The sequence below is a fragment of the Trachemys scripta genome, chromosome 2 (assembly GCF_013100865.1).
Source record: "Trachemys scripta elegans isolate TJP31775 chromosome 2, CAS_Tse_1.0, whole genome shotgun sequence".
Taxonomy (NCBI): Eukaryota; Metazoa; Chordata; order Testudines; family Emydidae; genus Trachemys; species Trachemys scripta.
Window position 1 is genome coordinate 269,264,620 of NC_048299.1, and position 27,174 is coordinate 269,291,793.

Here is a 27,174-nt window from a genome sequence, read left to right on the forward strand (position 1 = left end):
GACCCGATATAACACGAATTTGGATATAACGCGGTAAAGCAGTGCTATGAGGGGGGTGGATCAAAGCAAGTTCGATATAACGCAGTTTCACCTATAATGCAGTAAGATTTTTTGGCTTCTGAGGACAGCGTTATATCGGGATAGAGGTATAGCATGTATGCCAAAACAGACACATTGAGCTTTGTATCTTTGAGGAATCTTTAAATTCCCTGTCATATTTCCAATAATTAGGGAGTGGCTATTAAACATTGGCAGCATGCCAGAATGGTGCTTCCTGAAGTACATTCTGAGGTCTTATAAGTAATGTTGGGTAATGTTAATCCCTGCTGCTTTGAGCTAGCATAGCATTGACAGTTCAGTTGTGGATTGTTTTCAGTGGCACCTCTGGCTGCTTGATGGAACTAAGTCAGTCACTGGTCCTTGTGAAGAGTATAGAGTTCTTTCCGTGATGGTGGTGAGGGTTGTGTGTGTGTAAATGTTTTAGGTATGAAGCTGTTCAGGGGAGAGTAGAACACCTGTATTTCTCATGTGCTATTTAAATGCATCCCCTGGAAGGCCACTAAAGATTTTATCTTGTACACTTCTACCCCGATATAACGCTGTCCTCGGGAGCCAAAAAATCTTACCACATTATAGGTGAAACCGCGTTATATCGAACTTGCTTTGATCCGCTGGAGCGCGCAGCCCCCCCTTCCCCCAGAGCACTGCTTTACTGCGTTATATCCAAATTCATATTATATCGGGTTGCATTATATTGGGGTAGAGGTGTATTATTTAAGGAAAAATAACAAATCATACGTTTGGATGAAGTGAGGCATTCTTATACATCAAGTCCTATGGAGCAAGTGGGGGTTAGATGTCGAACAGAGAAAAATCAACATATAACTCCTATTCTTAATTTGTTAACATGGCAACTAATTTTAAATATATAGAAACCCTTTCTTTCTTATGAAGAAACAACACTTGCAGTCCTTACACAACTGAGTATATCTTGGGAAGCTTAGTTTCTCGAGGCCTTACACGTCACATAGGCATTTGATGCTAGCCTTCGTTGCTTCTCTCTAGAACTAGTGAACATAAGAACATCTCCCTCCAAGGAGCTGCATATTTCCAAGATACCATAGGGGCTGGAACTAGAGGTGCTAAGGGTGCTGCTGGTTTCCATTATATACAGGGTTTAGTTTGGTTCAAAGGCTCTGAGCACCCCAACTATACAAATTTGTTCCAGCACCTGTGCAAGATACCATCTGCTACATGCACTTGTTGTTTGCCATTGCTATCTTGTACCCAGTTGAGTTCTGCTTACTACTTTCGCACTACCTTGAAGTGCACAAGGGAGCTTTTAATGTGCCTCAGAAGGGTCTACATGAAACAACTAGTGTGCAACATTTTAGTGCGCTTTAGAATTCACAGCCGTGTAGTGTGCATTTCTGCACTGTGTAAACAAGCCTTAAGGGAAGGAAGAAAAGAATAAAATGTGGTTTTTCAAAGATTAAATTCCCAGCAAGCAGCAGAAGTAATGCTTAGCTGTAGGTCAGAAATACATAGCTAGGTCGCCAAAGGCTACAGCAATGCAGAAAATTGCATAAAAGGAAATTAGATGTATGTTATGGTATGGAGCAAGATGTTGGTTCACATGGTGCAAAGCATTACTTATGGTGTACAAACAATGAATTAAAATATCTGTGTGAACTGGTGGCCATGAGCCTTCTGTTAGCTGCCTTTGGTCAAAAAAGTGACCTTATTTTTAGGAAAGATATCAGCCATAAACTAGTTCCATTTGAATGCTCTTTTAATAGAAGAACCTCTTCTGTTGATTTTTAGTGCATCTTCTATTGATTATAATGCCTCCTTTAATTTAAAGTATATTTAGAAATTCTGCAATGTTTCTTGTGTACTTTCAAGATTAAAATAGTGTATTTCTCATCTCTTTGCATCTTTGAAGATCTCTTACAGATCTCTTCCTTAACACAGACCCTGCTAATAATTATTTTTACAAATACATGTTTAGTGTGCTCACCCACTTGCTGAATAAATGGCATTGATGGGCCCCATGGAATTCCATCCAATATTAATCGTTTGGAAGAGTGGAAGTCATGGGAAGAGCCTTTATTAAGAGGAAATCTGCAAAAAGCTGCTTCAGCAGGTATATAGAAGAGAGCTTTTTGAGAGCATGGAGGTGGAGCTGGGCTATATAGGAGTATTGCACTGTGCTTACAGTTGCTGAAATTGCAGATTGTTCAGCACCTCACGCCTTTCTGCTTTGATCTGAGAACTTTTATGGGTAGATTTAGTCATCTTGGCACATACTTAGATTAATTTGCTTTGGTGTTGATAAAATTGAAGTTTGAACTTTTTAGGACACAACTGCCCTGCCTGTTCTGGGTGGTTTATGACATCCCAATATATGATGGTGTGTCCCCAGTATCGCCAGACTGCATGGTGTGTCCCCAGTATCGCCAGACTTTTCTTGTGGAAGGTGCTAAAAACTATTCTAGGCAGTGCTTTCAAAAACTGCAAGGGTCATTGTCCTTGTATATTCCCTGATCTTTACTTTGTAGAAAATGGGGTTTGAGATTTTTAATTGCAAACACTTTTTGGAAGTGGAATGGGAAGATACAGTTCCTTTAGGGCAGACTTGTCCCTTCTGATGTCAGAAGAAGCCTGCCACCTTCACAAAGCTGGCAGCAGTAGCAAGGACAGGCATCAGAAAATGTTGTATTGCTAACCCAGAGAGAGACTAGAGGTCCCTTCAACCAAAAGACTTATTAGAACAAGGGAATCATCACTGCAAGGCCGGGAAGAAAAGCTGTGCTCAAACATTGTATGGGGTATTTAGAATCATAGAATATCAGAGTTGGAAGGGACCTCAAGAGGTCATCTAGTCCAACCCCCTGCTCAAAGCAGGAAATTTCTAATGGGAATTGATATTAGGCCTGACATCTATATTATCAGTGATCTGGAAGTAAAAATAAAATCAGTGTTGATCACTTGCAGATGACAACAATTGGTGGAATAACGAGAGGGTAGTTATACAACAGGCTGGATCACTTGGTAAGATGGGCCCATGCAAGCAAATGTGTTTTAATACAGTCAAATGCAAAATGATATGTCTAGGAAGCAGGGATGCAGGCCAGACCTATAGAATAGAGGATTGCATCCTTGAAACTAGTGACTCCGAAAAGGATTTAGGGGTTATAGTTAATAAGCAACTAACCATATGGTCCCATTGAAATGATGTGTGCCTGGATGACTGGCTTATCCATGCCCCTTTTGTTCTGGAAGCAGAAGCAATAGCTTTTATAGTAAAACATGGGTTTCAGTTAACACGATGGTGTGGGGACCAAGAAAAGATCATTTTTTTAACCACTCTAATTCTCTTGTGGACTTGAGGTTTCTAATAGATTCTAGCTGGAATTTCTGTCTGGTGCTGTTATATAAACTGGTCTTTCATTTGTGGAACATTCTTGGAACACTTTTCAGTATCTTCCCTGATAGAATGTTTGGGCTAATGCTGTCTTGTCAGGATGTGCACCTGACTATACCTAAAGTATTTGTATCTCAAAAAGAGGCATAGACTGGGTTCCCTTTGCCATTTTTTGTTTCTTAAAGGCAGTAATTTTTCCTCAGACCTCCAGGGACATTCCCATGGGGGCTGCATCTCATGATTTTATAAGATCTTCATCTGTTTTAGATCTTGTATCAATTATTTCGTGAAAGAGGGCCGTTTTGGTTCTCATGATGGCTAAGAGGGTGGAAGATCTGGCTGCCCTGTCCTGCTTTACTCCCTCTGTTTTTTTGGCTTTTCATTAAGAAAAGGTGATAATTAAAACCTGGATCCTAGCCTGTATTTGGGTCCTGGAAAACAAGTAATCTTTTTCAAGTGAATAGCTGCAACCATTCTGGTAGGGCTATCACAGCTTCTTGCACAGAAAAAAATGGGGATTCCGTTGAGGAACTCTGCAACATAGACATCTTGTGCTCCTTGCACACATTCATAGTACACAACATTTTTTTTTCTTGTGGCAAGAGGGTTTAGATCAGAAGTCCAGTGACTTGTTTTCTTTCCTTGTTCCAGTATGCTGTGGGAACTGAGATTCGGGTCATATCTGGCTTATCCCATGCAATGGAACACTATTAAGAATTGCTAGGTACAATGCCAGGTAGCTGGTCAATTTTTTGTATGCTGTTGTTCATTTTTGGCTAAGATAAGTTCTTATTACTAATGTCTGGACCTACTTAAAGAACAAATGAGTTCTTTGGTGGTAATAAGAAATGTAACACATCCAGTCTGCTTCCTGTAAGTTTTTCAGCTTCCTTCTTGTCTCCAGGATCTGATTTTTGGGAGTAATGCCCTCTTGGAAGGAAGAGAGTCAGGGTGATCCAGTGGATCGATGGCCAGACTTCGATATCCTGACTGTATTCTGTTCTTGTTATCATGCACAAGTCAATTAACCTTCCTACCTCAGTTTCTGTATCTGTGAAATGGAGATGCCCTTTAAGATCTTCAGATGAATTTGTTGTAGTGACAGGTAGAATATTCTGATACTTTCCTAGAACACATTAAAAACCAATTTCTAAGTTCTTATGCTATCATCTTGTTTTATGGATCAAATGAACCAAAAACAAACAAGCAAACCATGCAGAATACTGTTCTTATGTCCTTTTAAAAAAATTTGCATGCATTTCTTAAAGAATTTACAATGGTCATTTTGGTTTATTGCTCTCCTTGCATACAAATTTTGTCTTATTAACTTACACGGCTTGTGTGCACTTCTTCTGTGGCTTTCACTTTAATAAACCGGAGGTGTCATACATAAGGGCTCTGGAGTCTCTGGTGACAGTGACAGACATCAAAGGCCCACAGAACTTGTAAACCTTTCAAAATTAGCAAACTGTGTAAGAACACTGTGAACAATAGGTCAAGCCAACACAATTAAAATGAACTACAGGAAGAAGTTGATATCTAGCTTACATTTTATGAATAGAATTGACCTTTTACACTTTCAGGCAGCAAAGCAGTGCTATGTGGTAACACAGAATTAAGGACAGTTCAGATTATCAGATGTGATAATAAATTATATAATTTTTCACAGTTCTGTTACTGTAATTTATATACAGCATTCAGTGTACTCGTATTGTAAAATAAACAGTTTTTTCTTTAAAATGCATGCTAAAATAACTATGCTAACGGATGGAGATAATACCTATTTTGTTTATCCAACAAAATCAATAGGAAGAAAATTTGCATATGATTCTTCTTCACAAGAGTACTTTTGAGTAACAGGAAGGAAACAAACATTTTCCCACTATATTTCTCACACCAATTGGGACTTAGCTCCAGCTTTTGGGAAGGCCACAATTTTTCTCAACAGTTGTCCATTAAACATCAGCCTTTCTTTTTAGATTAAAAGTTAATTTTTGGCTTTATCATGGAAAAATATATGAAACCTTCACAACTTTTTCCAATTTGACAATCTGACAGAGTTTGAAATTCAAAAATATGCCAACATTTTAAAAATATATTTCATGAACTTCCTTGAGCAGCTTGGAACATGGCTTATGGTGTTAAATGTACAGGATGACTTCAGTCTTTAGGATCACTGACAGTGAGTACAGTTTGTAAGGCTCACTGAAGCATAAATATGCTACTTTAAGGTGTAGGAATCTGGCTGTGTGAGATTGTAAACTATTGTCTACCATATAGTTTCCAAGTATTCTCAGTCTTGACACTTAAACATCTTTGCTGAACAGTAGTGGGCATTTTAAAAGAAAGCATCTTACCTGATGGCAGCTGTAGCATCTGCCCCATTAAGAACAATAGCAGTTGGCAGCCATTAAACTGGCAATGGAAAAGCAAACAAAAAATCTAATCTTGGGCAATAAATATTATGTACATATACTTCCCTTGCCTGTTCGAGAGAATGGAAAAGCTCTCTTTTGGTGCGAGACATGGAAAAATAGACTTGTCTCTATTTTGACATTCTAGAATTCATGCAACGAAGCTGCTAGAGTACCAGTTCCATTACGGAGCGTTCCACTGCTATTACAACTTTTTTTGGTCAATGGATTTGTGTTCCTGAACAGTTAGACAACATCGTGATTAAAAATGCATGTGTACTGTCTATAGTATAGCATCTACTATTGCAGCTGCTGGAGCATTTAGTCTAATTTTTGTCAGTAGAAATGAACTTTGTGGTTTTTTTTTGTGTGCTTTTGGTGACACTTCTGTTTTATTTATATTCTTCATTACTGCAAATAGCTATCACTAATCTACTTATTTCAGTGTTCTCTCTCTAAAAGAAATGAAGGGATCATTATACAAGATGCAGTGGACATTAATCTGTCTACCAAAAAAAGCAAGATCTCTTTTTACAGTTAGTTTGGACAAGAAAGGACTAACTTGCCTCATGATCAGTGGATATTTTCTGCTTCTACTTGCAAACTGTATACCGCACATAAAATCAACATACATTCCTGTCGACAAAAAGAACCCACATCAATCAGTGTGTAGGACAACTAGTTAATTGACAATGTTGCTTACAAGTGTGAAAACAGCACTGTTTGATTTTAAGGATATCAGGCTTAAGGCTCTGTTCTGAGATAAATCCTTTAAATTATATATCATTGCATCAAACCAGTTGCACTCGTTAAATATGTTTTCAAAATAGTCAGATTTCTTATGTAGGTAAAATTACATTTTATGGTAAATGAGGTTGGAATGAAAACATACACAACTGCTTTACCACAGAGTTTAGCTTGCTGATGCCCATTCCTCCATAATACAAATATTAAAGATTGCAGGAAATCTTCCATAAATGCTAGAAATAACTTTATCTTTCAGGAGAAATAGTTTAATCAATATAGTCCAATTATGAATAAGAAATAATCAAAGTTCATATGGCACCATTCCCTGAGAACAGGTCAGTTCAGCTTTTCAATACATAAATATATTTATATACTTAGTGTGTTCAGGCAATTTCTGAAACTCTCCCCCCACTATCTTATAAATTGTACATTTACAAGTTAGAAGACCTGTAAACGTATGTTTATGTAAAATAAAATTGCACTGAAGTAATATAGTATTTTCATGTACCAATATATTAAGTTACTACACAAAACAATTACTGACAGTGCAAGGAAATAGACAATCATTTGTGGCCATGTTTAACAAGTTTTTTAGTCTCTTTAAAGAGACTATCTGAACTAAATGTATTTCAATCTTCCACCTCCCCTGGTCACTACATAAATACTGTTAGATTGTAGTAAACCTATTAGGATAATATCTTAACAGTGTATTTAACAAACACCTCTTAAACAAAAATACTACAAGAAGTGGTGTTGTAAACAGTGTGAGAGTATATGGCTAGAGTAAAGGTTGTTATACATTAATTGTCATTTCTGATTTGTGCTTATGCTGAAAGTTTTTTGTGGTAGAACTCTTCCCCCTCCAACACCCCAGTTTTTTGGTCAGGAAGTCTACCCGAAGAATCTCAAATACACTCTGACAAAACTTAAACAAAAATCTTTCATACACCTCATTTAAACTGTGAAATGTGATTTTTAAATTCCACTTTATGTAAAGAAGACAGTTTTACTGGGAATTGAAGGGCCACATAAAATACAATATTCCATAATCTTGTAAATTTGATAATTGAACTTGTTAATGAGAAGGTATGTGCTCTTACTGGGTAACTTAAATATTTCTTTTGCAATAGGCAGGTTTTACCTATTTCTCCCAGAGGCTTCAATGTTCTCTGTAGTTTACACTTTAGCAATAGTTATGTAGATAATCATGCCAATGAAATATTGTTGAATTGAGGATTGACACCTGTCTGTGTGAGGATGGAGTGAGTGCCTGGCTGAATGGGAGGTGGAGAGGGGAGTGAATCAAGGTGAAAGCAGGGCTGTGATCTGTGTGTGGAGTGTAGGAGGAGAAGTGCTGTGAATGACTGAGCCACAAAATGACGCTGCTTTGGCATTTTTAACCTTGTAAATCCTCAAAAAGAACAGGAGTACTTGTGGCACCTTAGAGACTAACATTTATTTGAGCATAAGCTTTCCGATTTTAAACATATTACTACATGATATAAATACATTGTCAAATGCCTGGGTGAAAGTTATGATTGTATAAATACTATATTAAAGGTGCTTCCTAAATTTGAGACATTATATCTATCCTCTAGTAAACTCCGTTTCATAGTTTTAAGTCTAGTATATGAGGTAAGCCCAGAGAATACCATAAAAACTGTGGGAAATTTCAAAAATTGCTCAGTCTTTTACAACTGGCCCAAAGGCCCTAACTGGCTGCAAGCAGGTGACAGTGTCACCAATGGACTACCTGCAGCTATGCAATAAACTTGTTTCCATCCAACATCATCCCCTAGAAAGACAATATAGCTGATGATGCACTGTAAATAATGCACACCCATATAGGGCACATCTGGCATCCAAATCACACTTCACGATTGATTCAGTCTCCTTTTCTTCCCTATCAAAGGTGGAAGAAGAAAAATGGCACCTTTTCTAGTCCTGGTTTGCCAAGGATCTCAGTGCCCCTCTAGTGGAGTCAAGAGAAATGGAATTGTATTCATTTGTATTACTTGGTGCCTAGAGGTTCCAATCAAAGTTGAAGCCTTATTGTACTGAGCACTGTACATATATGTAGTAAGAGACAGTCTCTTCTCTTAAGAGCTTATACTCTAAACTAGGACTATAACAGCATTTAAAAGAGAACTGGATAAATTCATGGAGATTAAGTCCCTTAATGGCTATTAGCCAGGATGGGAAGGAATGGTGTCCCTAGCTTCTGTTTGTCAGAGGGTGGAGATGGATGGCAGGAGAGTGATCACTTGATCATTACCTATTAGGTTCACTCTCCCTGGGGCACCTGGTATTGGCCACTGTCGTTAGACAGGATACTGGGCTAGATGGACCTTTGGTCTGACCCAGTACGGCCGTTCTTATGTTCTTATGTGTAGGGTTGCCAGTTTTGGTTGGCTGTATTCCTGCAGGTTTCATTACACAATATCTTTAATTAAAGATTAATCTTTTATTCCTGGAAACTCCAAGACAATCCTGGAGGGTTTTGGCAACCTTATTCTAAACAGGCACCATTATAGACAAAGAAAGGGAGAAAGGCAGAATTATCCCTGTTTTACAAGTGGGGAGCCGAGGCATGGAGAAGTTAAATGCCTTACCTAAGAAGTCCACGATAGAGCCAATAACTAAACTGACATATCTTGAGTCCCAGTCCAGTGCCTTAGCCACAAGCCACTCCCCCCCAGGAAGTTTCTTGAGATATAGAAGGGGACAGAGCAGCAGAAATATTTTCAAGCAAATATTCTCAGTGCATAGGAGCTACCTGATTAGGCTTATTTATTATTTCTTTTCCCTTCAGTTTATATTAGGTGAGGGGTGAAGAAAGAGCACTAATATGTCACTCTAGGGGCTCTTGGCAATATGAAAAATGCAATCACAACAATTCCCAACAATTACAATTTTATCAATTCTGTCTAACCAACATTGGCTGAGCAAAATGTAAACATTGAAAATTCCCTCTCCTTTTCAGTTCTCCAAAAGGTAGAAAAAAATCGACTTTTCAGTAGATCTAAATGTCACTCCCACACTTGAGCTCTGCACCTGAAACATTATGTTGTTTTGTGGCTACTTTTGTGGGCAGTTTTCTCGTTCATAAGTTGGTTTCTCTGGCAATACTTTAAATTGATGCTCAAAGCTACATTAACAAACAAAAACTACATTTAGTTACGCTTTAGGTTGCATCAGAATACCACCCATGTTCCATAGGTATCAAAAAGCAAGACATGCCTGAAACTTTATCAAACTTAACAAAATCTTAATGTTGATCTCATATGCTTTTATATCAACAGATCAGATCAGCGGTTCTCAAACTGTGGGTCAGGACAACCCCTCTGCTTGGGGCTGAAGGACTCATGCAGGTTCAGGCTTCGATTTCCCCCCTCCTGGGGACACGTAGTAATTTTTGTTGTGAGAAGGGGGTCACGGTGCAATGAAATTTGAGAACCGCTAGCGATTGCTTCACATTCCATGCAACTGGAAAGTTTGTCTGCCTTAACGCTGCTGATTCACCGTTATACTTTGCATTAGAGTGCAATTTGTTTATGTATCCCTTGAAGATGGAAATGAGAATATTTAAGGTGTGTTGAAGGCAATGTGAAGATGGAAAGAAGTGAAGAAGTCTTTCCCATTAATTTATTTCCATGAGCTAAGGTTTTGGGTGGACAGAATATGTCCTTGATGCAAACTTAATTGTCACTAAACATAATTTTGTTATTTTCCTGGGTTATTTTTTTAATACAGCTTTGGTGTAACTCAAGGGATAGCTCCCCAATTCAGGGAGGAGGAGAGGTGCATTTGTCTGGAAACCACAGTGCTGAAGCTGCTCCTGACTGTTGGTTAGGCCCACTCTGCCTTCTATGCTCTCAACTGGAAGTGGGGGAGCATATCAAAAGCACAGGGGCGGACACTGTTGATCAAAATAATCTGATCTCTCTCATGTGGGTTGTCCAAGATGCGTTGTTCATGTGGATTCCACTCTTAAAGAACTATAGTTACCGTGGGGATAACCATTCTATTTAGGATATTTAAAATACACTCTACAAATCACTAGAAAACATAGTATAGAGAGGAATCCAGCGTTCGTAGGGAGATGAACTGGATGACCAAATAGGCGTCTCATTTCTAGCTTCTACAGCTTTAGACAAGTTGTCAGTTCTGATGTTTTGAAATATCATGCATTATAAGAGCAGTTAAAAATTACCCCACAAAATCCTAAGGAAAGAGACAAAGTGGTCAGTGTCTATATCAGTGATAGACAAGCTTTCTATGAAAAGTCTCTCTTGTCTGCTGTTAGTTTCATTCCTTTTTAAAAGTAAAATTTACCCACTTCTCATTTGCTAGCAGACTGGTATAGAATTTGTAGTGCATTGTTGATTATTTGGTGGGGGAGGAGTAATGCTTTGAAATCTGTGATTTATGTTCCAAGTGCTGTCTTGTTTTGTTCCACTGCTGCGATGTCTCTGACTTTAGTGGACCTGGCTGTAATGAAGTATTTTTATGTAATACCTGTAGTGTTATTGCCTTGTCAGTTGAATAATTAACAGTGTGCTTTATGCATATATTGCCTTCTCTTATTCACAACACTGTTTGTAAACTTAATGAGTTCTTGGTATAGTAAATATTTTTTAGATGATAGACCCATTTAAGAAAATGAGGAATAACTATTCTGTCCAGGCATATTTTCAGACATAATTGTCATGTTCCACTGAAGTTAAATTGCTATGTTCACTAAATGTAAGTATCTTCTCTGGTTTCAAACTTCTTGGACCATGTTGATTTATAATATATCATTGGGAGGACCAAATTTATAGCTCAGTTAACAAAGATCTTCGCCTCAAAAAATGTCAGTTCCACCTCTGTTCTACTATACGTGCCTTGATTGAAAAGACCCACACAATTATCATAAAGAAACTTCATTAACAGCCAGTTAAGACTGAGTGGGGGGTTGCCTTTGAGCAAACTCTTAAAAGCAACATAAAGTCAAGTTGGGAGGGATACTTTTATAACATATCTTACCGCTCTTGTATTCCATTAACCTCTCTTGCTGACAGACTCCACCCCTTCACAACTAAAAACCATATATCTCCAACATATACAAAACACAGTACAAATACCACATTCACCACACTTGCACTGGGACACACAACCCCGCTGCAGACTTCACAAGGTCAATATTAGATATCAAATTGTTTAACATACTGTAGAGCACTCATTCATCTCTCCTTCTTTAAGTGACTCAGGGAAGGAGTAGGGGAAAGGAGCATTAATTAGCCGCAACATAAAATATGCTGGATTAGATCAAGGAGGCATAATTTACATGTATAAAAGGAGGACTCTATCTAAATGCGGCAGTAGTGTCAGAAGAGAAAATGCAATACGTAAGTAATTCAAACACTTGAGCTCTTATTGCAGAATTTAAGGAAAGTTAAAAGGGGCTTCCATTTAATACCGCCTTTCAATGTATCACATACACTGTGTACTCCTGAGGGAATTCTGTGCCGAAAAAATAAAAATTCTGCACACAATATTTTAAAATTCTGGAAATTTTATTTCTTAATACATAAATGTGGAGGCTCCATCATGGCATTGGGAAGCACAGGCATCTGGCTGCATGGAGGTGGGGAATCATCCTGCAGCTCCCCTCTCCCCCTGGGATAGGGACTCAGCGGTGAGGTTGCACCTGAGCCTGACACACAGCAAGGGCTGGGTCTGCCCCAGAAACACCCTGGGGCCTGGCCACTCTATACCAGGCACACCAGGTGTGGGCAGGCAGGCTCAGCCCAGCAGGGTCCAAGTGTGGGGGGATCCAGGTGAGAGGGTTTTGTGTGGGGCATTCTGGATGCGGGCGGCTCAGTGCGGGATATGGATGCACAGGTCTCATTGGGGTGGTCCAGGGGCGAGAGGGGGTGAACCTCATCAGGATGGGCGTTTGATGGGCCTACTTAATGGGAGAGCCCCTGCTGCTGCTGCTGCTGAGGGAATGCTGCATGCTGGGCTCCTGCTGCACCCCACGATTCCCCTATCCCCTTTTCTTCCCCATCCCATCTCCCTGCCCCACTCCCCACTGCCCCTCCCCCTTCCTCTCCCCACTATGTGGCTAGTGTATAAACTGACTGACTTCATTAAATACATTTTAGAGCCTTCATCAAATCTAATTTAATAAAATGTAAACTTTGTTTGCAGTTTACTGCAGATATGGAAGATTTTTTGTGTGTTTACATATTATCTGACTAATCAGCTATGTCAATATACGTATACTTAGAGCTGAATTGGACGTGGGGGAGGGGGAAACTGTTTTGTTTTCAGAAATACACTATAGTAGGCACACTTTCTTCTTCAAGTGTGGGCCCTCTTGTATTCCACTGAGGATGTGCACCATGTGTCTGGAGCCAGAGAAGCTGAAAATAGTAGTGTCCATTGGTCTGTGCGTGCACCCTGACTCGCCTCATGGTTTTGTCCAAGGGCAGGATGGACCAACAGCATCTCCAGTTCCTTCTCTCCCCTGCATGGTCTGTGTCGGATCTATTAGTGTCCGCTTGCATGTGATGCATCTTTAAAAGAGTATAGTTGTATATATATAGTTTTTTTTAACAACAGTATTTTTGCTGTTTTTACTGTCTTAGATAGGTTTTTAGAGTAGAATTGGAACTTTGGGAGTTTTGTTTCCTTGTTAACTCCCCACAGTATCCACATGCAGGTACTGGACTATGCTGGAGGCTCAAGACTTCAAAATATGCACCTCCTGCCTGTGCTCCTTTTTGGTTGGCAACGAATATCAATGCTACCTCTACTGTTTGGGAGAAGCCCACATTGCATCGGAGTGCAGTATCTGCCAGTCCTTCCCCCAGATGTACCTGAGAAGGCTGGAGACTCTGCCTCCAGGAGCATCTCATGGAAATTGCCACGAGACCTTATTCAGACACAGGTTGGGGAATCTCCCCCTCCCCTGCTGTACATTAGCCTGAGATAGCCAAGAGTGCACCTCCGGCTATGGAGTCTGAGTCTGGCAGCGGCAGTACCACCACTATGTGCCCTACACCTGGGGCCTAGCTGGGAGGTAAGGAAGCATGCACATAAGCATGGCAATATGCCCTCCTCCAAATCTAAGAAAGGGGATACTCCTTCCATGAACTCTAGTCATGGGGAGGGAGTACGCTCTAAAGCACATAAACATGAGAAGAAACCAACAAGTCGACGGAACTGCCTGTACCAGTTACCGAACTGTGCTTAACATCAGACCCCCATAAGGTGCAAGATCTGCCCACTCCGGGGAAGTCCACTGCTCTGCTACCGGTTTCAGGTATGGAAAGAGTACCCTTAACATCAGGAAGGTTGGGAAAAGCCCCAGAGCCCTAGAAAGTGTTTGCCCTGGGAGACCCCAGGTCTCCATGCCTTCTGATATCTTCCACCTCCAGGCAGGCCAGATCTACCCCTCAGGGCATGCCACAGCCAAGGCACCCTTCACCCCCTGCTCTGATGGTCTATATGCTTCTACCAGCTCCAACGGTACTGCCAATGGAACTGCTGTTTGTGTTTTCATCTTCGGAGGAGTTGGATGAAGGGCAAGGACCTCCCAACTACAAATACTCCAAGAGGTTGTCTACATCGTGGCAATATCCTCCAGTTCAACTGACAAGGAGCCACTGGGTCTTCATGTTGTGGGGCCTGCCACAACACCCTCCAGATCTGTCATGCTGGCCTTGTTGGGGACCCTGGCCACAATAACTAACCTTGGTACACACCTGTTCTACAAGGGAAACTTTGCCTCTCTCCCTGTCTCAAATGCCCTCTAGTAGATGCTCTGAGCTGATGGAGGAAGAGCCACTCAGTCTGGTTCCACCAGTATTGCCAGGGCAGGAGTGATTCCCATCATCCTCACCAGATGCTGCAGTGGCTTCGGCGTCTCCCTTGCCCTCAGATAACTTTTGGCACTTCCAAGGTCGCGTGTGTAGGGTAGCAGGTGAATTTCACATCCCCTGGAGGAGATCCAAGACACACAACATAAGCTCCTGGACATCACTCATTGGCACTGGGTAGAGTTGCTCTGTCAATCAACAATTCCATTCTCGAGCCAGCTAGAACAGTGTGACATACACTGTCCACCTGTGTGCCTACTCCCAAGGGGGCAGAAAAGTGCTTCTATGTACCAGCTATGGAGTCTGAGTTTCTTTTCTCAAGTTCGTGTCCCCTCCCCCTTTACCCCCCTTTACCCCACATTCTCTTGTGGTACAGACCATGAGGGAATGGTCCAGACAACAGCACCCATGCTTCACTCCAGCTGATAGAGGGCAAGTGGTTGGACATGTTAGGCCACAAAGTCTTCTCCTCAGCTAGGCTTCAGTTCAGAATTTTGAATTTTCAGGCATTTCTTGCCAAATACAATTTCCTGAATTACAACAAACTGGAGGAATTTGCTGAAAAACTGCCACAACAAGATCAGATCCGATTCCAGGTAATCTTGGAGAAAGGGAAACTGGTGGCAAGGACAGAGTTTTAATCAGCTGAAGATGCGGCAGGCACTTCATCATACTCTATGGCTATGGGCATTGTCATGAAGAGAGAATCATGGCTCCATTCCTCTGGTTTACCCAGGGAGGTACAAAATACTATTGAAGACCTACCTTGTGATGACTTCCATCTTTTTAATCAGAAAGTGGATGATTTCCTCCACATCCTAAAGGATTCAAGAGCTACAGTTTGTTCCTTGGGTATTTAAATATCTGTGCTGAAGCATAAATTCTATCACCTGCCACCATAGGACTTCCCAGTTTTTCCATCAGAGGCCTTATGAACCACCACACAAATGTCAAAAGACCCAAAGTCTCACCCTCCATGTTCATTGTCACAGCCTTCCTCCTCCCATGTGCAACCTCCACAGAAAAGATATTTCTGAGAAAGCCTAGAGAGCCGTCAACCACCTTGCTTACTGCCATACAACCCCCTCACTCCTTTTGGAGGTCATCTAGCCCTCTTTCTACCAGCTTGGGCGTAAAACAATGGACATATGGGTGCTAAATGTCATCCACCATGGATATACAATTGAGTTAATCACACTACCTCATTCACAGCTCCCCCCATCCCTCTTCAGGGCCGCTCTCATGACAGCATCCTCACCCAAGAGGTGAACTCCTTAAGACAAAGAGGAGTGATAGAACAGGTCTCTTCAGAATACCAGGGGACAGGGTTCTAATCAACTTATTTCCTGATACCCAAAAAGAAGGGTGAGTGGAGGCCGATTCCAGACCTACACATGCTCAATGGTCACACTTGCAGTGATCATTCCATCATTAAAAAACAAACAAACAAAAAACACGTGATTTATGACTTTTGACATGCAAGATGTCTACTTTCACATAGATGTTTATTTGGCACACAGACTGTTTCTGAGGTCACAGTCAGTTCACACCATTTTTAATACAGGGTTCTCCCATTTGGATTCATCACTGCTCCCAGGGTCTTAACCAAGGTTTTCTCCATTGTAGTGGCTTACATCAGGCATTATGGGGTCTTTGTATTCCCATATCTCGATGACTGGCTCCTGGTGGCACAATCTAGAGGTGAAGCTCAAGCTTCAACCTCCATGTCACTCAGCCTCCTTTTCTCCCTTGGAGTCAGCATTAATGCAAAAAAAAAAAAAAAAACAAAAACACCAACAACCTTGGACCTCACACAATCCCTAGACTTCATAGGAGCCTCCATCAACTCAGTCACAGCATGGGCCTACCTACCCTTAGACAGGTTCCAGACTGCAAGAACTCAGAACCCTCATCGTCAGCAATCCTTTGGTCCCAGCCAGGACTTGTCTATCCGTCTTTGGCCTCGTGCACGTACGTCATCACCTTTGTTACCTCCAGAGGTGGCTGCAGATGGTTTACTCTCCCAAACATCACACCATGAACCATATGCTAATAGTCCCCTCCCTTCTCCCCCCAGAGTGCTCTCTTCCCTCCACTGCTGGACTGACCCACATCAGGTCTGCATTGGGATTCCCTTTCTCCCCCACTCCTCGGACAAAACAGTTATCACCGATGCATTCCACTTAAGTTGGGGCGTGCACATGGGAGAGCACATGACACGGAACATGGGCTCCTCAGGAATCCAGGATGCACATAAACATTCTGAAGCACTGGGCTGTAAGGAAGGCCTGCCAAGCTTTCCTCCTGTTCATCCGTTCCCATCATGTTCTTATCATGTCAGACACACCACCACTGTTTGCTACATCACATGAAGTCAACTACTCTATGTGCAGAATCAGTCAACCTATGAAATTGGTGCATCACTCAATGGATCCTCTTATTGGCAGCCTGTATCCTGGGGATGCAAAACATGGTTGCAGATTCTCTCAGCAGGTACTTGGTGATTGGGCACGAAGGGGAACTCCACAATACCATGGTATATAACATCTTCAGCTGATGGGGGACTCTGACCAGCGACCTCTTTGCTTTTCCCCGTCAACAACAAATACAGTACATAGTACTCTAGGGATATGTGTCTCTTGGATCTCCACTCTCAGGGTTTTGCCCTCATACTGCCTTGGTCAGATCAGATCAACTACGCCTTCCCGCCTCTTCCTCTCCTACCATTAGTACTTCACAAGATCAGACGAGACAGAGTGACAGTCATTCTGATCACCCCTACTGGCCCACACAATTCTGGTCTCCCAAACTGCTACGTATGTTTGCCCATCTCTCAATTCCCATTTCCCACCTTCCCCAATATGCTGTCATAACACAATGGCAAGATCAGACATCCCAGTCCACAAGCACTTTGCATGTGGTATTTGGATGGGTATCTTCTAAAGAGCGGGAGTGTTCATCAGAAGTTCAAAATATCCTCTCCAGTTGTTACCAGGCGAAGTGGAAATGCTTCATCTACTGTACAAAAACAGGGACTTTTCCTGGAAGTGGTGGGGATTCCCCTTATCCTGGACTACCTCCATCCTTGAAGGCCTGGGATCTTGCCCTGTAGGTCCACCTAGTGGAAATTAGTGCCTTTCACACACTCCCACTCTCAACCCCTGCGTGGCTACTATCTTCATATCTGTTGATTGCTAGGTTTTGGAAGGGTCTCATCAGAACCTTCCTACCCATACAACCCATTGCTCCACAGTGGGACCTCAACCTAGTTCTATCTGTATAACAAAACTGCCATTCCAACTGCTGCCATCGTGCTCTATGTCCCTCCTTTCCATGAAAGTCACCTTCCTTGTTGCTATCATTTCAGCAAGAGGGGTTATTGAGCTTGGGGCCATGATGGCAGACCCTCCTTTCACCTCTTTCCATAAAGATGGTGTCCTTGCGCCTGCACCCCAAATTTCTGTCAAAGGTCATCTCCCAGTTTCTTGTAAATCAACCCATTCACTTACCTGTGTTACCCCTCTCCCTCCCGATGCCGCACACCTTGGAAAAGGGCCGACAACTCCATTCCTTTAATGTCAGTTGGGCCTTGGCCTTTTACCTGCAGAGAATGAGACTAATCAGGAAATTCCCCAGGCTGGCTGTAGTAATAGCTGAAAGAGTTAAGTGTCAAGCGATCTCCACACAGAGAATCTCCAAGTGGATTTTGGGATGCATTACACTCTATCAGTTATCGGGACTGCTTCCACCCTCTGGGGTGAGGGCCCATTCCACAAGAGCTCAGGATTCAACCATGGCCTCCCTCCACGACATGCTGCTCCTTGACACATGTAAAGTGGCCACGTGGAGTTCAGTACACACCTTTTGCTATGCATTACTCCTTGGTGCAAGACTCTGCAACAGATACCGCCTTCGGCGTGGCTGTCCTCCACTCCACCCTTCCATCTTCATCCTTGCACTCTCTTCCGAATTAGGTATTGTTTGGTAATCACCCTCTGTGGACAACAATAGGGACTATCACTCAAATAAGAAGGTTGGCTACTTGAAACTGGGAGTTCTTCCAGATGTGTGGCCCTTATCTATTATCTGTATTCCACCATGTGTCCAGAACTGGACAATTTGAAAGTAATGGTGTCTGTTGGTCTGCATGTGTGCCATGGTTTCATCTTAGGTGATAAAGGGTGGGGCGGACTGACCGCGTCTCCAGTTCCTTCTCCACTGCAAATCCAAACGATCTGCAGCGGATGAGGAGGAGGTGGGACTTGGAATACAGAAAGGGATCTCGCATATTGAAGCGCCTCCAGTTACAGGTAAGTAACCTCCTCTTATTACATGATTTTTTTTTTGTTTCCCACATTTCATATTTGTTTAAAAATAGTTTATAAATAATCCTTTATTCAACAGTTCTGTTTTTTTGCCCATACAATTTATACATAAATTGAAAATGTTTTTTTCTTTTGGAATTTAATTAGAATCTTTCAAATTTAAAATCCATCTGGATTTAAGAGTAATAGTCCCAGGTACATTAATTACCTCTAAAATAACCTTTCTAAGGTATCAGTTTCTCTACACACTTTATCTGTGTTGACATGTACATTATAGTACCTGTTTCATGTTTAGCCCAACAAAAACAAACACCCTCCCCCCCGCCCCCAAACCCACAGCCAGCTACTAGTCAAAGAAACAAAACCCAAGATCAGAAATGAACAGTTTAATTTTTCCTTAGACTTACCTGCCATATTCATTGTGGCTCTTACTGTGGCTTACGTTTTGTGACATACTTGTACCTAGTCAATAGGGAAAAATACAGCTTTGTCTATTTTCACATCTAGTGATAAAATAGGGAGTTAAATGCTCTTATGCCTCTTACAGAATGTATTAGTACAGTCATATTTCTGTCTCGTAGTGTGATAACGCCAGCAGGATAAATGTGAGAGACACTGAATCTTCGCACAAAGGAAATAGGTTTTATAATGAGTGCAGTCTGAACAGAACTAATCTCTTTCTTGGATCATTACTTCACCTAATCACAAAGCCTTTTTTAATTCAAATCCTTGCAGGGTTCTAATTGGTGACCTCCAGAGCCTGATAATTGTATAAGATAGCTGATCTTTTGCAGTATATCTAAATGGCCTTTGCAATTAAAAGTGAGAAATGTAGCTTAACCCTTCTGCTGATTTAGCTGAAGAGTTGACTTTGTTTTCATTATTGAGACTTTAATAATCTACACACTTTACTCCCCCCAAAACTCACTAGTTTAGGGAGATATTAACTTAAACTGCTGATTTTTTTTTTCAACTTGTAGTTATGTTAAACTTGTCTGATAAACCCTTTGGGTCTTCAAAAATGTACACTGAGCTATTCACTGTATCTAATTTTTCAGGTCTTCAGTAATTTGATTTGTGGGCAGACTGATACAAAACTAGTCCAGTTAAAGAAGTATAATTCAGATATTGCATCTTGTCTGTATACTTTAATTCAAATGTCCTCAAAAATAGTTTTAATAACCTGAAACTAGATTAAAGACCATATCCATTAGTGTTCCTCCACAAATATGTTTTTATACATTGTTATAGCTTCAGTAATCTTTAAATACCCAAATATCTTATTGCTGAGGTGTATACTTTAACAGTACATGCCATCTAACTGATAATAGACTAGTTACTTTTATCTGTTTTAGGTTTACCTTTAAGTACAACTTTAAAAGTATAACTATATATATGCCTCTCATGTGACAAACAGGAGTTCACAATGCTGTGTAAAAGTGCTGCAAGTAATGTATGTAAGTAGGGGAAGTGAATGAGAATACTAAAGTGAGTTTTCTTTTTGGTTCTGTCATGGTTTGCTTCCAGTGTTCATCTTCAACATGGTTCTTAATATTAATTTGATTTGAGTTCTTCAGCTACAACGTAATTCAGTAATTTTTGTAGAACATGTTTTGTTTTCAGTTTGATCCATGTACCAGCCAGTATAAGTCAGGAAGTGCTAACAAAACACGCTTCACCATTTACATTTAATCCAAGTAGTGTTAAAAGTTCAGTTTCCTACCACTTGTGTATTGTAGAGTATTTTTCCCACTAAAGAGAGTGGTTGCTGGTCTGAAAAGAAACCGTTCAGTCACCAACATAAGTGTTCTGAGTAAGGAATATTTTTAAGCAAGATCACAGTAATTAAAGACCTGTTATCTTTATTTCTGCATATCTTCCTTCCCTTAGTATCTATAGTAACTGCAGTGCTAGTTTGTATAGTAGTTCTACACATAGTTGTTATAATGTAAACTTATACCTATTTCCTTAGTATGTGATTACCGGTGCCAGGTTGGGTACTGGGATTGGTATCATATTGAAGCCCCATTCTCCTTGCTTCAAGGCCTGTCATTCATGTAACGGGTCTGTGCCAGTGAACGATCCTCATCCCAGTTGCCTTAAGGCACATTTGAGTGACAAATGTCACATTCGTAGGGAGTTCAAACTCTGTTTGAAAAAAGAACAGGGCTGCCAGACTTAAGTATCTGCTCAGAGTCTGCATTTGGTCCACCATTGGAACCCACCTGCTCTAAACGGGTACTGAGCACTTCAGAGGTTATAAGAAATGCTCCTCCTCTTCTAAGAGTCATCAGCCAGATGTACATCACCAGTGCCTAAGAAGAGATTGTGTAAGTCTCCTTAGTAATCAGTACTGGGACCTTCCAAGAGGAAGGCACCAAGTCTCAAAATGACTCGCTGATGCACCCTAAAAAGTTGCACCCTCTGGAGCAATATATGAGCCACAAAGGATTGATGATTCCAGAACCCAGGAAGGGTCCATTGATATAAATCTCTGAAGCATCAACACACCTCTTGGAACCACAGATTCAAGACCCCTTCTGGTGCTGTCGACACCCGAGGTGTTTGAGGCAGATAGGGAGTAACTTGGCTTCTCCTGCGATGCAAAAGCCTCACATGGTACTGACATTGGAACCATGTGCTCCTGCAGTCTCAATTCCAGCCCCAGAGCACTGATCAGTACTGACTGCTTCTACTCTTGTGGCACCTCTGTGGAGTGTCTAGAGGCAAGCCAGCAATGATTTTGCTAGTACCCCCATCTCAAGACCTACAGGTTCAGCTCCTGTGTGTTCAGAGGAATCATAGAACCGTAGGACTGGAAGGCATCTTGAGAGGTTTTCTAGCCCAGTCCCCTGCACTCATGACAAGATCATCTAGACCATCCCTGACAGACGTTTGTCTAACCTGTTCTTACAAATCTCCAATGATGGAGATTCCACAACCACCCTAGGCAATTTATTACAGTGCTTAACTACCCTGACAGTAAGGACGTTTTTCATAATATCCGATCTAAACTGCCCTTGCTGCAAATTAAGCCCATTGCTTCTTGTCCTATCCTCAGAGATTAACAAGAACAATTTTTCTCCCTCGTCCTTGTAACACCCTTTTATGTACTTAAACTGTTAGCATGTCCCCCCTCAGTCTGCGCTTCTCCACACTAAACAAACCCAGTTTCTTAAATCTTCCCTCATAGGTAATGTTTTCTAGACCTTTAGTAATTTTTATTGCTCTTCTCTAGACTTTGTCCAGTTTGTCTTCATCTTTCCTGAAATGTGGCACCCAGAACTGAACACCAATACTCCAGTTGAGGCCTAACCAGCGTGGAGTAGAGTGGAAGAATTACTTCTTGTGTCTTGCTTACAACACTCCTGCTAATACATCCCAGAATAATGTTCACTTTTTTTGCAGCAGTGTTGCACTGTTAACTCATATTTAGCTTGTGATCCACTATGTCTCCCAGATCCCTTTCTGCAGTACTCCTTTGTAGGCAATCATTTCCTATTTTGTATGTGTGCAACTGGTGTTTCTTACTAAGTGGAGTACTTTGCATTTGTCCTAATTGAATTTCATCCTATTTACTTCAGACCATTTCTCCAGTTTGTCCAGATCATTTTGTATTTTAAGCCTACCCTCCAAAGCATTCTCAGCCCTTGCTAGTTTGCTATCACTGGCAAACTTTATAAGTGTGCTCTCTATGCCATTATTAAATCATTGATGGAGATATTGAACAGACCTGGAGCCAGAACTGATCCCTGCAGGACCCCCCTTGATATGCCCTTCCAGCTTGACTGGGCCACTGATAACTACTCTGAATGGTTTTCCAACTGGTTATGCACCCATCTTATAGTAGCTCCATCTAGGTTGTATTTCCCTAATTTGTTTATGAGAAGGTCATGTGAGACAGTATCAAAAGCGTTCCCCCTCTCCATAAGACTTTTTACCCTGTCAAAGAAAGCTATTAGGTTGGTTTGTCATGATTTGTTCTTGACAAATCCATGCTGAACTGTTACTTATCACCTTATTCGCTTCTAGTTGTTCGCAAATTGATTGCTTAATTATTTGCTTCATTATATTTTTGGGTACTGAAGTTAAGCTGACAGGTCTGTAATTCCCCGGGTTGTCCTTATTTCCCTTTTAATAGATTGACACTATATTTGCCCTTTTCCAGTCCTTTGGAATCTCTCCCATCTTCCAGGACTTTTCAGAGATAATCCTAATGGCTCAGATATCTCCTCAGTCAGTTCCTTGATTATTCTAGGATGTATTTCATCAGGCCCTGGTGACTTGAAGACATCTAAGTTGTTTAAATAATTTTTAAGTTGTTCTTTCCCTATTTTAGCCTCTGATCCTACCTCATTTTCATTGGCATTCTTTAAGTTAAATGTCCAATTCCTACTAAACTTTTTGGTGAAAACTGAAACAAAAAAGTCATTTAGCACTTCTGCCATTTTTACATTTTCTGTTATTCTTTTTCTCCCCTCATTGAGTAACTGGCCTAACCTTTCCTTGGTTTTCCTCTTGCTTCTAATGTATTTGTAGAATGTTTTCTTGTTATTTTGTGTCTCTAGCTAGTTGAATCTCATTTTGTGCCTTGGCCTTTCTATTTTTGTCCCTATGCACTTGTGTTATTTGTTTATGTTTATTCTTTGTAATTTGACCTAGTTTCCACTTTTTGTAGGACTCTCTTTTGAGTTTCAGATCATTGAAGATCTCCTATTAAGGCAGGTGGTCTCTTGCCATACTTTATATCTTTCCTATGCAGTGGGACAGTTTGCTTTGTGCCCTTAATAATGTCTCATTTTTGAAAAACTGCCAACTCTCTTGAACTGTTTTTCTCCTTAGGCTTCCTTCCCATGAGATCTTATTTACCAACTCCCTGAGTTTGTTAAAGTCTGTCTTCTTGAAATCCATTCTCTTTATTGTGCTGTTTTCCTTCCTCTCATTCCTTAGAATCCTGAACAACTATATCGTTTCATGATCATTTTCCCCGAAGCTGCCTTTCACTTTCAAATTCTCAGCCAGTTCTTTCCTATTTGTCAAAATCAAATCTAGAACAGCTTCTCTCTTAGTGTCTTTCTCTCCTCTCTGAAATGAAAATTATCTCCAATATATTCCCAAAACGTATTGGATAATCTGTGCCCTGCTGTTTTATTTTCCGAACAGATGTCTGGGTAGTTGAAGTCCCCTATTACCACCAAGTCCAGTGCTTTGGATGATTTTGTTTATAAAAAGCCTCATCCACCTGCTCTGCCTGGTTAGGTGGTCTGTAATAGACCCCTACCATGATATCACCCTTGTTTTTTCCCCCCTTTTATCCTTATCCAGGGACTTTCAGCAAGTCTGTCTCCTATTTCCATCTGAACTTAAGTCCAAGTGTATACATTTTTGATATATAAGGCAACACCTCCTCACTTTTTTCCCTGCCTGTCCTTCCTGAGCAAGTTGTACCTTTTTATACCAATATTCGAATCTTGTGTATTATCCCATCAATTCTGTGTTGTCAACTATGTCAGTTGTGTTTATTAACTAGCATTTCTGGTTATTCCTGCTTATTCCCCATACTTCTCGCATTTAGGATGCAGATATCTAATATAGTGATTTGATTTTCCCTTATGTTCTCTCTTGTCTTTCTCGTGTCGCTGCTATGACGTCCCATCCTCCCCCCAGATTCTGACCCTTCTCTTTTTGACTGACTTTCCTGGGGACTTTTGTCTTCTGCTCCCATCAAACCTAGTTTAAAGCCCTCCTCACTAGGTTAGCCAGTTTGTATGCAAAGATGTTCTTCCCCTTCCATGATAGCAGTCCTTCTTCCCTGAACAATATCCTGTGATCCAGGAAGCCGAAGTCCTCCAGGTGACACCATCTTCACTGTCAGGCATTCACCTCCAGGAAACTGACTCCTCATAGGACTTGAAAATTGGATCCATTGTGTCCTGATCTGAGCTTGCCCTACAGCCCTAGTGGAGTGCTTGTCCGCTGTAGTACAGTTCACAGCCTCAGCATTTTAAGAGTCAGTAACTCTTGGAGGAGAGCAGATCCAAGAGGTTGATAAATACGTTTATTTGGGCCAGGAAGTCACATGCGCCACAATCAGAAAGGCGAACTGTCGCGCAGAAAAAAAGCTGGATGGTGCGCATTCAGTGACATCAAGGACCCTTCTAATATCTTTGTTAAAACTAACTTAAGTCCCACATTTATATTATATATATATAATACCCATATATATATATCACTTGGGTATTAATTGTAAAGTGCTTTGGGGTCAGTGGACAGAAGATATTTAAAAAAGGACTTATTTTGTTTCTGGATCGGATCCTGAAGTGCTGAAATTGTGGGACTGGACCAATTAATAGTTATAATTGTCACTCAAATTACATTTTTTTTTCAGTATTTCCTTAAACTGTTGACTATCCCATACTCTCTTGTCCATTTTAGAGTGTTTAGTCAGGTCCATTGCTATAATTTGTTAACAAACTTTCAGTCATTTCCTTTTAGAAGCTCTGAATTCACACTGTTCTTTTTTTTTAAAAAAGAGTACTAGCCCTGCTGACTTTTTACATTATGTAAAGTGCTTAGGTTTTGTGCAATAGAAGTTTGTTGAAGAGTCTTGTATTTTATGGCCACTGTACCTGTTGTTTGAAAATAATAGTGATGTGGTTTCTTTTTTCCAGGCTTGCAGATACAAAACTTGTTCTCACAGTTATTTTTGTTATTCATAATTGAGCTGTAACCACAGCACCGGTAGTTTTAGAAAACCTAGACATAAGTCTCTTGTGAAGCTCACACTGATTCACATCTTACCAAGGTCCAGCAGCAAGTATTGTTATGCTTTTTCATGTAAGAGAGCAGAGTTGGCAATTGCATGTATTCAGCATCTCATTAAGCCTAAAGACTCTTTCTGGTAACTAAGATGAATACAGCACATATATATGGTTGTTGAACAAATGTTAGAGACTGCATGAAAACTTCAGTTTATTGCTGTAAGAACATCCCTTTTAGATTAGGAGACACATTTTAGCTCTCACCCTTGCATTTGTCATGTTGAAACAAATAGTCCTCATGGTACTAGGGGTGGAAATATCTTTTGGATCTTGCTTAGGAGCTATAATATTATAAGTGAGTTGGAAAACATTGCATTGGGAATTCAGTTTTGTGCAATATTGTTTGACCAAACTGCCCACAAAAGAACAGAGTATAGCAATATCTACTTCAGATTTGAGTTTGACATTTTGGCCTCAGACTGAGGATCATGATGACAATTAAACAGATAAAGGCAGAGCATCATTTTTAATATTGCTTAGACTTTTAAGTATTGCATACCATTTAAATTGGAAATAACATGTCTGACTATTGTAGTTCTCTGATAAGAAGATTAATTCTAGCTTGAGATTAAAGTTAAAGAAGTCTACTTTGCCATTATCTAATATATTCAATAATGTTATATTGTGTCATATGGGTTAATCGGCAAGCAATCATTGCTTAGCCTTCTCTGCTGTGGATAAAAAAAACACACATAATTATTCATTCAGCTGAATTCCTAGACTAATGCAAATGCTACATCTATGGCCTGAGAACATGGGATTTTAATCCCTTGGCATTATCAGAAGCCTTAATCACATGTTCATTTATTATTTCTGAACAGGGAGACTGCACTGTCATACAAAGCCGAGTAGTACAGAATGTAATCTTGGGATTAGGGAAAGGCAAATCCTCCTATCTGTTCGACCTGGAAATCTGATTGGATTTGCTCTTGGACTGGCATAGTTTTCCCCAATTAAGTTAAGCTTGATATACATGAATGATATTTGTCAAATGAGTCTTGTATATCTTATGAGTGTATACTCTGATGCTAAAACTCTTGGTGTTCATGATTTCCTGAAAGGAGTTGGGAGTGGGAAGAAATGAACAGAAAGAGAAGAAAAGATAGAGGTAAAAATAAACTGGCTCTGGCATACATAATAAAAATTTTGTCTATGTTTCTTTAGTGATACAACAGCCAACAGGACTTTTTTTTTTTTAATGCTCTTTCAGAATCAGATTCAATTTTATGATGTTAACATGAACTAGCACAACTCTTGGAACAGCAGTTTATTATTAATCTGTTAAAACAGAGCAATAGGAGAAGTCTTTTGTGGTTTGTTGTTTTTAGTACTAACATGGTGACTATTGGGGGAAGGTTTACTATTACTGGAAGAAGAGTAATTCATTTTAGGAAAAAACCTGACTATGGCAATTTTAAAAGAACATCTGTTATTTACCATCAAGTTATGAGTGGCCCTTTACGGGTTTACAAAATAGTTTTATTGAGGCTAAGAAAAAGCTTGAAAAACATTGGGAAAGCAGGACAGGTAGGATATGTCAAATGGCTGGTCAATAAAATGTACATTGATATG

At 40.5% G+C, this 27,174-nt stretch overlaps 1 protein-coding gene across 2 annotated transcripts in view; it reads left to right on the forward strand.

Moving 5' to 3' along the window:
- Positions 1-27,174, forward strand: part of KHDRBS3 (KH RNA binding domain containing, signal transduction associated 3) — a 215,705-nt gene that overhangs the window by 31,788 nt on the left and 156,743 nt on the right. The window lies entirely within an intron of this gene.